The sequence below is a fragment of the Apis cerana genome, linkage group LG6 (assembly GCF_029169275.1).
Source record: "Apis cerana isolate GH-2021 linkage group LG6, AcerK_1.0, whole genome shotgun sequence".
Lineage (NCBI taxonomy): Eukaryota > Metazoa > Arthropoda > Insecta > Hymenoptera > Apidae > Apis > Apis cerana.
In genome coordinates, this window is record NC_083857.1 from 16,597,985 (window position 1) to 16,613,433 (window position 15,449).

Here is a 15,449-nt window from a genome sequence, read left to right on the forward strand (position 1 = left end):
TTATGTTATGAAAAGGATGATTTTAATTTAATATATTAATTTTAATTTACTAATTTTAACTAATTTCACTAATTTTAAGATAGAATAGATAGAATAGAATTCTGGTAATTAAAAGGTACTAATATTACAACTTCATTATTAATTGTGTAATTAATAACAAGAATTTGTAGTTATCATTAGAACCATATAATTCAAAACTATTTCGATTCTTTAAAATTCCTCGTTAATTATTAATTAACTATTAATCACATTGCCAGTAATCAAATATCAAACAAACATAAAAGCTAATTTTGTATACTTTTATTTTTTCTCTCATAAATGTAATTAGTACGATTGGTATAACGATTATTAGCTCAATAATATAGCGAATCGTGACCGTTGTTTCACAGATTCGCGCGCGGAAACTCGAAACTCGATTTGTGAGCTGTTTAATTTTCACTAGTTATTCATTAGCCAGTTACCAACTCGTTATTACGGACCAGTGAATTATTGCACGCGTATACTGGCTTGTGGCATACGTGTTCGTCGTGAAACCACGATTTCCGGCTCTCTTCACGCGCCACACCGCAAACGAGCAGATTTTGGCGTACGCTCAACGCTATTAAATGTCCGATGAAGACGTAACGATTATGGGAAAAATCGACGAGTTTTTGAGGTTAGATTAGCGAACATCGGGAAATCCTATTATGGTAACGAACCGTTGAATCCAGTTACACGTTACGATTATGTGGATTAAAAGGAGAATAGTATAAATCTTAACAAAAGACAAAATCTTTAATTTGAGAAAACTGTGAATGAAGTTTGATCTTAATAGTGTATTAACAGGATAATAAATGTTACAAAATTTTAATTATAATTTATAATATAATTATAATTTATAATATATTCTTATTATGTATAACATATTTTTATATTAATAATAACGAATCAATTTATGATTTTTAATTTTTATAGCTGCAATTTTAAGAGTGCTTCGTTATTCATTTTTTTTTCAATTATATAGATATATAGAAATCATAGTAAATTATTCGATAAAGTTGAGATCCATTCCAAAATTTATATTTTTGAATCTAGATCAATTCTAATATAAACGGAATTCGATTATTCAGAAAAGATGATGTTCTAATTTCAATATTTACAAAGTGCTCATTTGGATTGTATAAATCGGTTTTGAACTTCAAAATATATATAGCTTCCAAAAGTCTACTTGTAAATATTTTGATATTTAGAAAAATCGAATGTATATCATAAAAATGATACTTGAACTCTGTATCTGTAAAGGAAAGAAAAATGTGCATGTAAAAATAAAATAAAGTAATATTATCGCGTTTATTTAAATTAAAATTAAAAAATAAATATAGAGTCCAATTTCATCCATATAAATTTACTTAATAAAATTTTACGCAACAAACACCGATTCTACTCTCGTATATGACTAGTATAATTGAACTTAACGAGAGCTATTATATTTCGAAAAACATTGGAAAAAATATTACACTGTAAATACTGATTTTACAAGCTGTATTGTACCGCTTAAAAATTCTCTGAAAGTAAAGTTACATTAATAGAGTTATATTTTTTGATGAAATAATTCTTGTTTAAATAATTTGTATAATTTTTTTTGTTTTATACTATTCTCAACAAACTATATAATTATTTACATTGAAAATATATTACATATATTAATTACAAATAACGTATCAAATATTACAACTATTTCTATAGAAAAAATAATAGAAATATATACAATACGTTTGTTAGAAATAAATTAAATATTACATTCCTATGAATACTTAAATTTATGTATAAATATCATAATTATAATATTCATATATTGAATTTCTATATTATCAATCTATTATCTCAAAAATTTATTATCTTGATTAATCAAAAATACGAAATAAAGTCAAAAATAAAATGAACATTAAATTAATAAAAAATTAAAATACATTTATTTAAATAATTTATATTAATATTTTATGGATTTGCTCTTTGCAAAAATATTTCAGATCGGAATTAACACGTTATATTAATTTGCATCATTATTATTCCACTTTGTCAAATTTAATATAACTCCATAATTATATAATCTTAACTATATAAATGAAATAATGATTATCTCTTAAATATAATATTTCTTAATTTATAAATTTATAGATCAATTTCAATCAATATAAACTAACACTAATATGGCAAAAAAAATTTTATTTAAAAAATACCAGAGATTACTAATTTTCTTCGTTTCTTAAATTAAGGTATACGAAAATTCCACGAATACCTTTTCTCCTTATTTCGATAATCTAAAAGGAAAATTCGCAGAGGGTATTGAGGATGCGACGAAACGCGACCAATGACGATAATTCTTAGATCATAATTCCATTCGAGCCGGGGAAAGATCCGGAGCAAGGAACACCGCAATTGCTGAATTGCGGAAGTGGGGGACGATGTTCAGGGAACGAAGAGGGAATTTCCTGTTGTTCCTATGTCACTCTTAGGAACGAAGGAAATTTAATTAGTTGAGAAGCTAAACCTACCAATGCCATGTGCATTCGAACGTATCGTTCGAAACGACGACACCGGAAGCGTGGAACGAAAGAGGAGATGAAGATGTAATGATATTTTGTAGAAGAAAAACAGAGAGGAAAAAAAAAGAGAGAAAAAGTAAGAAGAAATGATAACACAAAAAAAAATTGTATATTTACAAAGAAGAGAAAAAATATAATCTTCCGATTATTTTATGCATAATTTACAAAAATATTTAAATCCATTAAAAATAGTTAAATCGATTTATTTTAATAGAATTTTTTCGTTATATTTTTCAATTAAAAAATTATCAAAGTGAAACAATAGCGTATCAAAGATAAAGCAAAAAATTGAATTTTCAATTGGCTCTATAATTTCTACGAACAATTTCCATTTAACCAAAGGTTTTTCTTTACATTTCTGTCGTGATTGTTTGAATACAATTGTCTTCGTTCCGTTTATTCTGCTACGAAAATAATTGGAGCTCGTGTCTGTCGCATAGTGAAGAGTTGTGTAAATCACATTAGACACCATTTTAAGGGTAATGAGTTGAGAAACGAAGCTGAATAAAAAGGTGCATCTCTTCTTTTTTACTTTATTTTTTTTCTCTTTATTTTTACTAGATATAATTTTAAATTTACGTAACTCGAAATTTTCTCGAAATTCTCAAAACTCTTAAATTCTTTATTTCTTTATTTTTTCTTTTTTTTCTTTTCTAATAAATATTTTATCGAGGAAGTAATCTTAAAAAACAATCTTATTTTTTCCCTAGATATCTCGATCTAGATCTTTCATTTTCTTCTGCTTCTCCTATTTTTCCTTCTTTTTCATTTTTTTTTTTTTTTCATTTGTAGGTAAAAAGACGAATGTTTCTTTGAACGGAGGGCCAACAGGCATTCTTCGAGATACAATAATGCATTCGCGGGTACACAGTGAGCACGATGTGTAATTAGTCACTCGTCAGAGACTGCTTGAACAATGGAGTCAACGTATCCTCGCCATTTCCTTGCATTATCTCTGTTGTACAACGCTATCTGAGCCAACTGCGCTTGATTAGCACGGATTACGACAAACGTAATTGATACACGCGCCGATGCAGTGATCAGATTACGTTTCAAACGTATCTTCTCTTCAAGTGTCTACGTTCTAGTTGAAGTAAACTGTTAGTAACATCATTACAAAGCATAGAAACAAGAATTGAATTAATATAATATTCTAGATTTTAAGATATTAAGATGTAATACACATAATACGCGAAAAATTGTTTATTAAATAAATTTTAATCTTTTAACATTTTTATAATGGGAAAAAAATTCTTCAGAATAATTTAAATCAGAAGTATCGTGAATTTTTTAATTTTTCTAATTAAAATCATTATCAATTTTTCAAATTATTAGGAATCACATTATCTACTCCATTTGATAATTGTAAATTTAAAAAAAATTGAATTTTTTTCGTCACATTTGTTGTCACCTAATATACTTTGCATCAATTTACAGAAAGGATACGGAAAAAGCGTACCAGTATCTCTTATCTTACTATGGCAGAAGGTTGACAGAGCTAGAAATATAGGTCAGAAAGATCTTTCTTGCTGATGGCGTGTTTCTTCACTGAACGTATTATATATACATATATAACAGTAGCAGTAGTGGTACAACCATACGTATGAGCTTCCACGTACCAGAGGTTTATAAAATATATTTCGTAATAACGTATATAACTTATGATAAAATGATTTTGCATGAATAGATAAAATTTATAATTCACATATATAAATAAAACGATAAATATATTTAATTATTTTGCTAAATTTTACATTCGAAATTTTTCAAGTTTATAATTTTTATATTCGCACAAAAATTTAAAATTAACATACACTGGAATATTATATATTTTATTTTTATTATTGTCAGTTTGATATTTTTTTCTCAAATTTTGTTATCTCTATAAAAACTTGTTGTACTTAATTTGCATCTCGTTTCTAAAATACACTAAAAAGTTTATTTTTTAAATTTAAATAAAAATTGAAATTGCAACAATGTTGAATAATTTTATATTTATATTCAAATTAAAAAAAAAATAATTATAATGAAAATTTATACTTACTAAATTCTCGGCAAATTCTTACATTTAACAAAAAATCTCTTTCTTCCATTTTACGATTTCGGTTACACCTTATACACAACGTGCTAAAGCCATCTGGATTTGTCGGAGGATTTATATAATTCGTAGTCCGTGATATTCCAAGTCCTGACCACTAATGCTGATCCTCCTGTATTTATCGCGCTCCTTAGAGATATTCGAACAGGGAGTCTAAAAGTCTAAAGTTTAAACGTTGAGGAATCGGTATAATTATTATTTCAGAGTATTTTATCATTTGAATTCAATACAAATCTAAAATTATTTTTGGAGCATTAAACATTTTGATATATAAACATTTCTAAAATCATTTTATACCTTGTAAAATATCTTGGAAAAGATATTGGACAAAATTGTGATTTAAGATTAAACGAGATATAGGATGAAAGATATTTTGTCCGATTCGATGGAGAGTATTAGGCTGATTGATCTTAGAGTACAGTTATCAAGATTGCCTTTCTTGCTCTATATTTTCACGGATGGAGATAGAACATGTATGTATATTTCCGTCTCCATTTATATTTTCAAAAATGTTTGTGTAAAAGAAATATGAAGCAGAATTTCAACGAAACAAAATTTTATATCGTAGAAATTTTAGTAAATAAATTTTAATTTATGCCTAGAAAGATTTTTATAAAAAAATAAATTTTATTTCACATTGGAGAGATTTTGTTGCATGAATTTAATTTTAAAGATTTTACTAATAAAATAAATTTTACTTTATGCTGAAAAATTTTTCTTTAATTAAATATGCTTTTACAGATTTTTAGAGATTTTTTTAAAATATTATTTACGTATTGCTGGATCAAATTTTACTTTTCTAATAAAATTCAAAATTTAATATATTAAATTGAATCCTATCGATCTGACCCTTCTTGAATTATAATATTTGTTATTATTTGCGGTTTCAGATATCAATAAGGGGAACTTGGAATCCATTTTCGTGAATATGAGGGTTTTACTTTATATATATATATATATACATGTTTTCATTTATTTTTGAATATCCATATACTTTTCATTCAATTTTTTTTTATAAAAATCTTTTGAAATTTACAGAAAGATATTACTTTTTGATCTCTCTATTATGAAGTTTTTATTTGTATCGATTATTAAAAAGTTATTAATGTATAATAATTTTTCGTAATATAAAAAATATCTAAATCAAAAATTAAATCATCTTTGATATCAAATAATTTATATTAATTCAAAAATTAAATAATAACTTTGCATTGGGTTTGAACTAATTTTTTTAATTTTATGGTCATGAAGTGGTTGGTTCTCAATTGTCTGCAAGAATAAACTCGAAACTTATTTAAATTAATCTAATCTAATATAAATTATTTCGAACAAAATTTTTTAATGAACAATTACCAGCACAGCAAATAAAATCTTCACAACTATTCATGACGATGACCTTTATAATATATTAAAAAATTATCAATCATCAAGAAGGTACTATTTTTATAAATAATTATCCAATCTTCATGCATCAATGACAAATTCAATTATTTTTGATATTTTCAAATCACTTTCGTGTCTAATTATTGATAGAAATTATTTGCTATATTTTATATTAAAGAAAAGTCATAGACGCATAAAGCAGATTTTGTTTTGTAATGCTTTAATTGTTGAAGATAGGTCGGGCGTCTCGGCGAACAACTTTTGCCGATATTCATATCCACTTTGCGCGATAATTATATAGCGAAAACGTGATTACAGTAAAATCTGCAACACCATCGATGGGGAAAATTTTGCCCGAGTAATGTTCTTGTCAATTCACACCATCCACGACGTGAATGCACACCTCCATGCCATCTTTTGTTCTCTGTGTATGTATGTGTGTCCACTTGAAAAGCACGACGATAGAGAGATTGCGTGACACGTGTTGTAAACGTTCGTGGAGCTTGAACTTATAGACACATCGACAGAGTGACGCTTGACATGTAATTTCCTAGAAACTCTCACGTACCTGACTATATCAATGAGAGAATACCTCGCACGTGTCTGTATACAATATGTTTGAGCTCTTTTGAAAAAGCTATTAGAAAAAATAAGAACTCTAAATAAGGTGCCACATCTGTAATAAAAGAAAATTCTTTTAAGTAGAAATAAGATAATAAAAATGAAATTTTTCTAAATGACTTACTTAAATAATATTTTTTAGAAAGTAAGTAGTGTAATGTGATAAAATATTATACAAGTTTATTAATTTAATTTTTGAAGAATAGTCCTTCATTCATAATTTAACGTGACAATGAATGATCGTTATCTCAAGAAATGATCTTCCAAGAGAGATTATCAACCGACTTGTATCGATCTTTAAAACTAATTATAGTAAACTGCTTTCCTAATTATCGATTTAATATTATATACTATTAACTATTTGCAATTTAATTAAAATTATATATAATAATTTTGTAATGGACACGGGACAGGTACGCTGCGGTGACTCGTTAATTAAACAATATACTCTTGATGTAGCTCTTGTATACTCTTGTTCACAGCTTCTTGCCTCTTATGCCCATCTCGGTAACCAGTTTAACAAGCTGTAGCCTAGTCGAGTTTCCTGAATTTACATCTTCGCATGAGTCTGGTTCCGTCCTATTCCTTGTTTAATTAATGGTGATAGAAATAGAGCAAACCAGCGTTTTCCAATATTTTTGAATTAAAATCCTTCTTTGTAATAATTCCCTTTTCTGTAAGATAAGAAAAATTAAAGAAATTTACGTAATTTTGTTTCTTTTGATAAAATCTTTGAATCTAATATCTTTCAAAAATAATTTTACAAGTTTCATATTAATTTCAAAAAAGATTAAAAAAATTTTACATACAGCTTTTTTTGGAAATATTATGTTCAGTATAAATGTTTTCAATATAGTATAGTTTCAAAGAATTAAATCACAAAAGCAAGTGGATACATATCAAAGGAATATGATCATAGGAGTATTAAATGCGCGGACGAACTTGATGCGAAATCAAAGAACCTCTTGGATCGTGTCAAATGTGAACGAATATGATGTAACATCAGTGGACTTTTGAAAGATTGAGATTTTGTGAACGAATGCGATTTAAAATCAAACAATCACCATAGAATATCATAAATCTCGTTAAAATGTTAAGAAGTTTAAATACGTAGCAACAGATGAACTTGACCTAGTGAAGGAGTTATAGAATTTATAGACGACTTGATGTAAAAATAAAAAATCAAAAGTTAGTGATGCTTTTGGTTGAATGGCGTGAACATAATACAATGTGATCGAAGAAATTTTATTAGATTTTGTAATTTTTAATTTTTTATCAGAAAAATATTATTTTGTCTATATTTATATATTCGTATTTATATATTTATATTAAACTTTTAGAAAATGCATTACTGGAAATTCTTGATTTGTATTATCTTTCTCATAAAATCAATAGTAATTTACAGAATATAATACTTACGTGTAATTGGTAAGCATTTATAAGCATTTTATTATAATTTATATTTATAAAGAAATACAATGACAATTGTATTTATTAAACAATTATTTGTTTAATATTGTGTCTTATGCCGAAAATATATTTATTAATTTCGGTATGCAACTATATAAATGCAATCCACATTAAATACATTGCGAATAGTAATGTTGAATCAGATGTTGATTTCAATAAATTTCAAATCACGTTAGATTTAATTGAGATAACTACAGGAAATGCTATTATATCTACAAATAAACTCAGATTACAGATAAACTTTAACAAATTAAAAAAATGATAGAAGTTATCAAACTTTAATATATTGTTAAATCTCAGTTTTACTCACGAATTATCCATGTTGGAATTTTGTGTTGGAAGAAACTTTTGAACGATTAGTCCAAAGGGATTTCAGTTTTCGTACTATTCGATATTGCTCTCTTTGGCACCGTCTTCTGAATGATTAATGACTTGGCAGAAACTGCTGCTATAGTTTATTGGAAGCAGTCCATCGATGATGTATACCGCGATGTTATACGAGCACGGTAGGCCTTGTTTGTTTCATGGGTTAATAGAACGACCAATAAGATAACGGCTGCCATTGACACGTTATACACGTTCATGTAGCGGAACGATGCACACGAGAATCATGTGTAAAATATTTACAGTTATAGGATTTGCTATGATCATGTCACTGCAACCAATTCTGTGACATATATCGCATATACAGCTGGAAAGCTATATTGTCATAATCGAGATATACATTTATAAAGTTCGTGTAATAATCTTTCTATATGAAAATGACAGTTGATATAAATGATACATTTTATACGTGTTCAAAATGATAGAGATTTAAAAAAGTTTTATTAAATTTGATTTAACAAAAGCTGATAAATTTATTTAATCTCAAAAAAAAAAATCTGAGAACGATTTAATTTATGAGGTTAAACGATCGCATTTTACCTTGACCACATAAACTTGCCGTAATTTGAAGCACTCGTTCAATCTCTCGTTTCAATCGTATTTTCCTTCTTTCTAATTTTTTTTTCCACTTTCGAGAGTTCATTAATTATAATACTCAGTGCGATATGAAGGATTTATTGTTCCTCTCGCCACTCTTGATTCAACCTCTTCATTGGTCCACTTGCGGTTTACCAGACTATAGAATTTTTTCCTTCGTAACTTTCGTATTGTTTCCCCACGGTAATTATCGTTTCCGTTTTGCGCAAGTGCGTACATTTTTTTTTTTGTATTACAAACTGTAACTTAATGCTATTGTTACAATAATAATCAATAATTTGAGATATAATTAATGGAAAAGTTCGTTTACTGAGTGAATTTAAATTTAATTTCTTTTTAAAGTTATTCTATCGATTCGTTAATTAAAATTTATTTATTAAAATAATTTAGAAGCGAGACAAAAGAATCGTATAATATCAATTTAATTTATATTATTTAATATTTAATATGTCTTAAATTAGAAATTTCATAATAATTATACTTCATTTATGGATTACATGGAATATTTATTTGAATTTATGCACTTATCGATAAATAATTGAGAATAATTATATACACTAATATTACAATGTCGTACATTTATGGTTGTAATGTTTTAATATTATTCATAATGATTTTCACGTTAAACAATGGATATCTGTAATCATTCGTAATTCATCGATAAATGGCAAAATATGGAATATTCTATATCCCACAGGTCAGCATTAATATTACTATTATCATTAATACGAGAAAAATTGTATTAAAATTTATACAAATATAATCGATTAAAAATTAATTCTAAAGAAAGGTATCTAGATTAAGATAAAAAGCATAAATCATTTTAATCGTGGACAAAATTAAATCTAAACTATCTTGAATTTGAAAATAAATAAGAAAGAACAATTCCAAACAACGAAATAAATTCGCCAATATCGTTTTAATTAAATTTTTATCTAGAAAGTACAAAATAAAATAACTTACAAATTTAATAAACATCTAAAAAGTAGGCAAAAAATTTTGAGAAAACAATTTGAGGAAACCTCATAAAAAAAAATTTTCGGGAAACTTGTCAAAAGATTGTTAAAACTAGGTGCACATTTTTACCGAAATAGCAAACGAATTATTTTTATTTTAAAAACGAGATGCCTTTTGATTAAAAATTTTTAATTAAAAACTTACTAGATTTATTAGTTCTCCCTCTGATATATTTATACTCTGTCAAATATGAAAATGCACAAAGGACGACATTATATATTTATTTCTTTTCCTCCTGACCTCGTATAATTTTTTATTTATAATACAACAGAAAATTTTTGAAAAATACAAATTAATTTTTGCCCGATCCTTTAATGTAAAAAATAATTTTCTCTCTCGTCCCTTGTCTTTTTTTTTATAAATTCCTCAAGGATATATCAAAGAGAAAAAAGAAAGAAAGAAAGATTCGTGGGTAAACAACGGTGTCATCAAACACGATCAATTAGCAGCATTCGCCTTTCGGCAATATAGTCGAGCTTACGTCGGGACCAACTAATTAATCCGCAGCATGATTGCAAGTAAATCGAATCCAGTGTAGTGGAAAGTGGCGAAGGATCCAGGGGAAGGACATGGATGGATGAAGGTATGGAGTATGTTAAAGGAACGCGGAGGGTTCGGTACGGTGGTTCAGTTAAATATGCAAATCGAGTTGCACTTATGTCTCGGCCCGCAGAAGCTACTGGGGAGCGATTGCCACAGGGATGCAAACACAGGGCTCCGCATCCCCTCGAACCTGTCGGCAGCGGTACACTCGAAGGGAAGTGCTCCCTGACCCGGTATACTCTTTCTAATGTTTGTTCAATCAAATCCTATCCGTCGAACCACCGATTTCCTCCATTAGCTCTATCCTGTAATTTTCGTCTCATTGATCCTCCGCCAATTTCTCAAATTCTTCACCTCTTTCTCGAAATTGTTAATAAAAATTAATAATAATACATTGATACATTTCGAAATTCGTTTCTGAAATTCTTTTTAAAATTAATATTAATCAAACGTTATTTATTTCGATTCGAATTTTTCAAATTGTTCTGCTCTTTTTCCAAATATCAAATCGATCAAACGTTGACATAAGTATTTCCGTTCGTTTCTGAAATTTTCCAATCCTTTTTTCCAAGTTTCATCAATCGAGTATCGATATATTTAGTTTTCCATTTTTATTTCGAAATATCGTTAATCGAACGTTATTATGTTTATTATATAGATATTTTCGAAATATTATCGATCGAGTGTTAATATACATCGATTCGTTTCTCAAATTCTTCGTGAATACCCAAATATCGATTATGTATCGATATATTTCGTTTCGAGTGTAAGATTTGCAGCTGTTTGCAATGGTGGCGCATATGTACGGTTTTATCGCGCGTGGTCAATTGCCTCGAAAATTTCGTCGCGAAAGATAATAAAAAAAATTAAATAACGACAGTTATAAATGTAGGTGTTATCAATTTTCCGTAAATGTTGTATTCTTCTGGATTTATATTTATTTTAACGCGATGCAAATATTAAATGTCAATAAACGTTTCGAATTACATCGAAACATTTATAGAGATCCGTTGTGAAATGATATTTATTAAATTTTTCATTAATTTTTTGTTTTTATCTTACTTAATAATACCTATATAAAACCAATCTAATCAAATACAGAACTGCGCAATCTATTCTAACTTGTGATACGAGGAAAACAACGATCCTTTTTTGTATACTGCACGCACGACTATTTTATAGCAGCAACGAGGTCTATGACAGGTGTAAGTAAGATGATAAGTACACCCTTCAACAGAGTTTCCTCATTAAGCTTATTAGCCGCCGCTCTATTTCGTTAGTAAAGTGGAAACAAGGAAGCATGGTCAAAGAAAATTATGACTGTCGCACGTTTTGTTCCGAGATGTATATATAACTTCTCTCTCAAAATGTCCTCCTCTCCATTTCTTTTTCAACGATCCACAATCAATCGAACTGATTCTAATTTTTTTGCATTGTTAAGCATTCGACTTTGGTCCCAGATTAATTCTGCGTAAATTTTTATAGAATCGAAAATATCGCTTGAGAAGAAAGAAGAAAATTCGTTTCCTTTTTTTGCGTGTCTGACGAAACGTTTCTTTTTGCGAAAAATATTTAATCGAGGATATTAAACTAAAAGATAAATTTGGTTTCAGAATAGAAAATATTTTTTCGATATTTAGAGAATAAGACTAAGATGTAAAACGGGATATTTCATAAATTTGACGAGAAAAATATCTTGTGAATTATTAATAACATAATTTACATCAAAATTGTGGACACCTGGTCTATTTGTAAGTATAAAATGTAATTTGCATTTAAATATGTAAAAGATTAAACGATAATAGGTCAACATCTGTTGCTACGTGTAAAACGTTTACCGTGCCAAATAGTCGCCTGTTCATTTCCACAAATGGGCTATGAACATTCAAATGAATATGTAGGGAGCAATAAATGCCAGGTAAGAGAAATAAAAATGAATTTATAGGATGGAATTGACGGGAAGAATTGTTTTAAACCGCTGTTGTTCCTTAGATATTGCAGTAGCGACCAAGAATATCTCAGAAGATGGATTTTTCTCAGCATGTACCAAGAAAGCAAGGTGAATTAAGATCGAAGGCTGAGGAGATTAGAAAACTGCCAGAAGCAAGCCTGGACCATTTGTCAAATGCTCGCAAATTCGATTTGAACGACGCAAACACGATCTTAAGTGGGGTCGAAGTTTCATGTTGTCGAGAATACTGCTCGCGAGGAAGGGAACAAGTTTAATGTGTTTTAAAAAATTACTTTTCTCCAGGAGCTGAGAAAAAATATAACGAAATTGTAAACTATTTGTTCTCTTAAGTATACCAAATATAGTTACATCGATCAAACATATAATCTTTCCCAATATTCTGCAACAAAATATTCTATTTTTAACGTTAATATTGCAATTGCTAGATTAAATCTTGATATTTTTTTACAATGTTTTATTTCATTTTTTAATCTGTACATAATACTATTTATGAAAAATTTTCTTATGTTCAATCATAGATATAACAATTATAGATTGCAACAAAGGTATAAATTTTCAAGAAAAAGAAACTGATGTTATTGAAAGTACACTATTGGGCACTTGTTGCTTATCAATTTTGAAAATAGAAATGAGCTTTGAACTCTTCACGTATTATTTTGTTTTATGTGCAATATTGTTTAAGTATGCAATATTTTATGATGAATTAAAGATAGAAAATATTTTATTTCTGAAATATACGGACTTTCGATTGTAAATTTTCGATCGCAAAGACCTGAAGGAGTTTACATTACAGCAAGCATTTCCTTTCGACGCCTCGACGTTCGATATAGTTGCACTTTCCTTTCTGAAACTCATATCAGTCTCATGCATATAACGTGTGTTCCACGAGGCACTGGTTTGAGTAAACACCATGGAAGGTTGAATGCCGTGATTTCCAGTCAAGGATTCTTGGAAAATGTCGGGAATTCAGAGATCCACGATGCAAAGCTGCTATTTCTTCTCGAGAAAGGATAGATATGAAACATGACATTCAATTACGTTTAGTTTCTATTACGTTTCGTTGCGTTCTCTAAACTTTCTTCTTTTCTTCCAATGTGTTGCAACTCCATGCTTTTCTTTCGAGAAGATAGAATTTAACTTATGATTTGTTTTAAACTTTGAATATAATCTGAAAAAAAATAATTTCAACGATAATTGTCTGATCGTCGATGAATTATTAGTTATCGATCTTTTTCTGAAGAAAATATTTTTTGGAATGTACAATTTACAATAATTTAATCGAAAACATTATAAAAAAGTGATCCAAGAATTGTTTATATGCGTTTCAATAGCAACGAGGTGATAAGGTTGAATGCACATGTGCAATTTCGAATATAAATGAATTAAATGAACCATGATTGTTTTAACAAATTATCGGCTCGTTTGGAAATTAATTTTCAAAATATCGTTTAATACGATTCATTGATTCGAAGAATCAATATGCGCGCATCCCAATTAATGAATTTCGATTCACAAATTCGACAGACTTTTCGCCAATTTGTTTCACGACATGAAGGGTGTCATCAGGGAAGTTATTCGAAACTGTAGTTGTGAAATAAAATAATTGCGGATACAATTAAACATTTCAATCAGTTGAATAATTATAATATTTGATATTTTTCAGCATCGTTTTATCAAATTTTTAAATATATTTTAAAAATTTGACGAATCTCTCCAATAAATCATTTATATTATAAAATATATTATGATATATATAATTTATAAATTACAATATATTACAATGGAAATATAACACGTGTAACGTAATCAGCTTCATTTATATTTTGATAAATTGTTTGAATTTAGACGATATCGTGGAAAGAACATGATATTGCGTGTATAATATAGAATTTTATGAAAAAATTAAAAATTAAAAATTAAAAATTGCACAAATTGATAAGTTGAAAAAAGATGTTAAATTATTATCAATATCTTTTTATCCAATTAATCGATAACGTTTGTTAATAATGTGTTATATATTTCGTTGCAATAAAATCGCATTTGCCCGGCGGAATTAAATCGATTTATGAGAGAAAATCCGTTTCAAATGTCTCTGGTACATAGCACCCGGTCTCCTTATTATTTATGGGATTGCATTACACTGTATCACTGTCTCAATAATTAATAGCCGTGTCCCCATTTTGATGTTACCCTCCCGCAAAATACTAAATTCACTCAACGTAAAGGTAACTGCGTCTGATTTACTTTGATCGATTCCCTTCAACTTCTTAAATTATTTGTACATCCATTCTGTAAATATGTATCTAATCAACTTTCTCTGTCAAAAATACACGTTCAAACGAATAGATTACTGTAAAACTTCTTCATCGTTTGTGTCATATATAGTAATCAATAAAAATCAATTTTGATTTTCCCAAATTATTTATATATTCACTATGTATAAAGCTTTCTGATTAGATCACTATAAAACTTCTTCATTGTTGTGTTATATGCTATATGCTATATGTTCTAAAAATATGAGAATATCCGTTAACTGGAAATGACCAATCACGAAGCATATAACCTAGTTGAGATGATATCATTGGCTATATTGATCTAGTACGAATAAGTCCAAACATATATTGAAAATATATTGAATATAATAAATATTTTTTTATTGATAAAAAAATATCGAGTTATATCACGAACAATGAAAAACTATAATATTCAACGCATTTTTTTCGAAATATATTATTTGGATTTGTTCATATTCATCATAGTTAACGCTATCATCGCAGCT

General features: G+C 28.0%; 2 long non-coding RNA genes across 10 annotated transcripts in view; one reads left to right on the forward strand and one right to left on the reverse strand.

Moving 5' to 3' along the window:
- The first annotated feature begins 219 nt into the window (after positions 1-219).
- LOC107999120 (uncharacterized) lies at positions 220-4,320 on the forward strand. Of its 4 annotated transcripts, none has more exons than XR_009830424.1 (3): positions 230-3,097; positions 3,378-3,861; positions 4,023-4,320. It is a non-coding gene; the product is annotated as an uncharacterized LOC107999120 (long non-coding RNA). The 4 variants fall into 4 exon arrangements; XR_009830422.1 differs by having other exon boundaries at positions 237-3,097; positions 3,378-3,685; XR_003697992.2 differs by having other exon boundaries at positions 237-2,661; positions 3,378-3,685.
- The window catches only part of LOC107999115 (uncharacterized), a 31,877-nt gene continuing 20,721 nt past the window's right edge, over positions 4,294-15,449 (reverse strand). For 2 of the 6 annotated variants that reach the window (XR_009830420.1, XR_009830417.1), the window contains exons 3-5: positions 8,468-13,838; positions 8,107-8,369; positions 4,294-7,361 (exon numbers count right to left, since the gene is read on the reverse strand). This is a non-coding gene — a long non-coding RNA (uncharacterized LOC107999115). Of the gene's footprint in view, positions 7,362-8,106; positions 8,370-8,467; positions 13,839-14,914; positions 15,274-15,449 lie in introns of those variants that run through there. The other 4 variants (XR_009830421.1, XR_009830418.1, XR_001766293.3 and 1 more) reach the window with 4 other exon arrangements.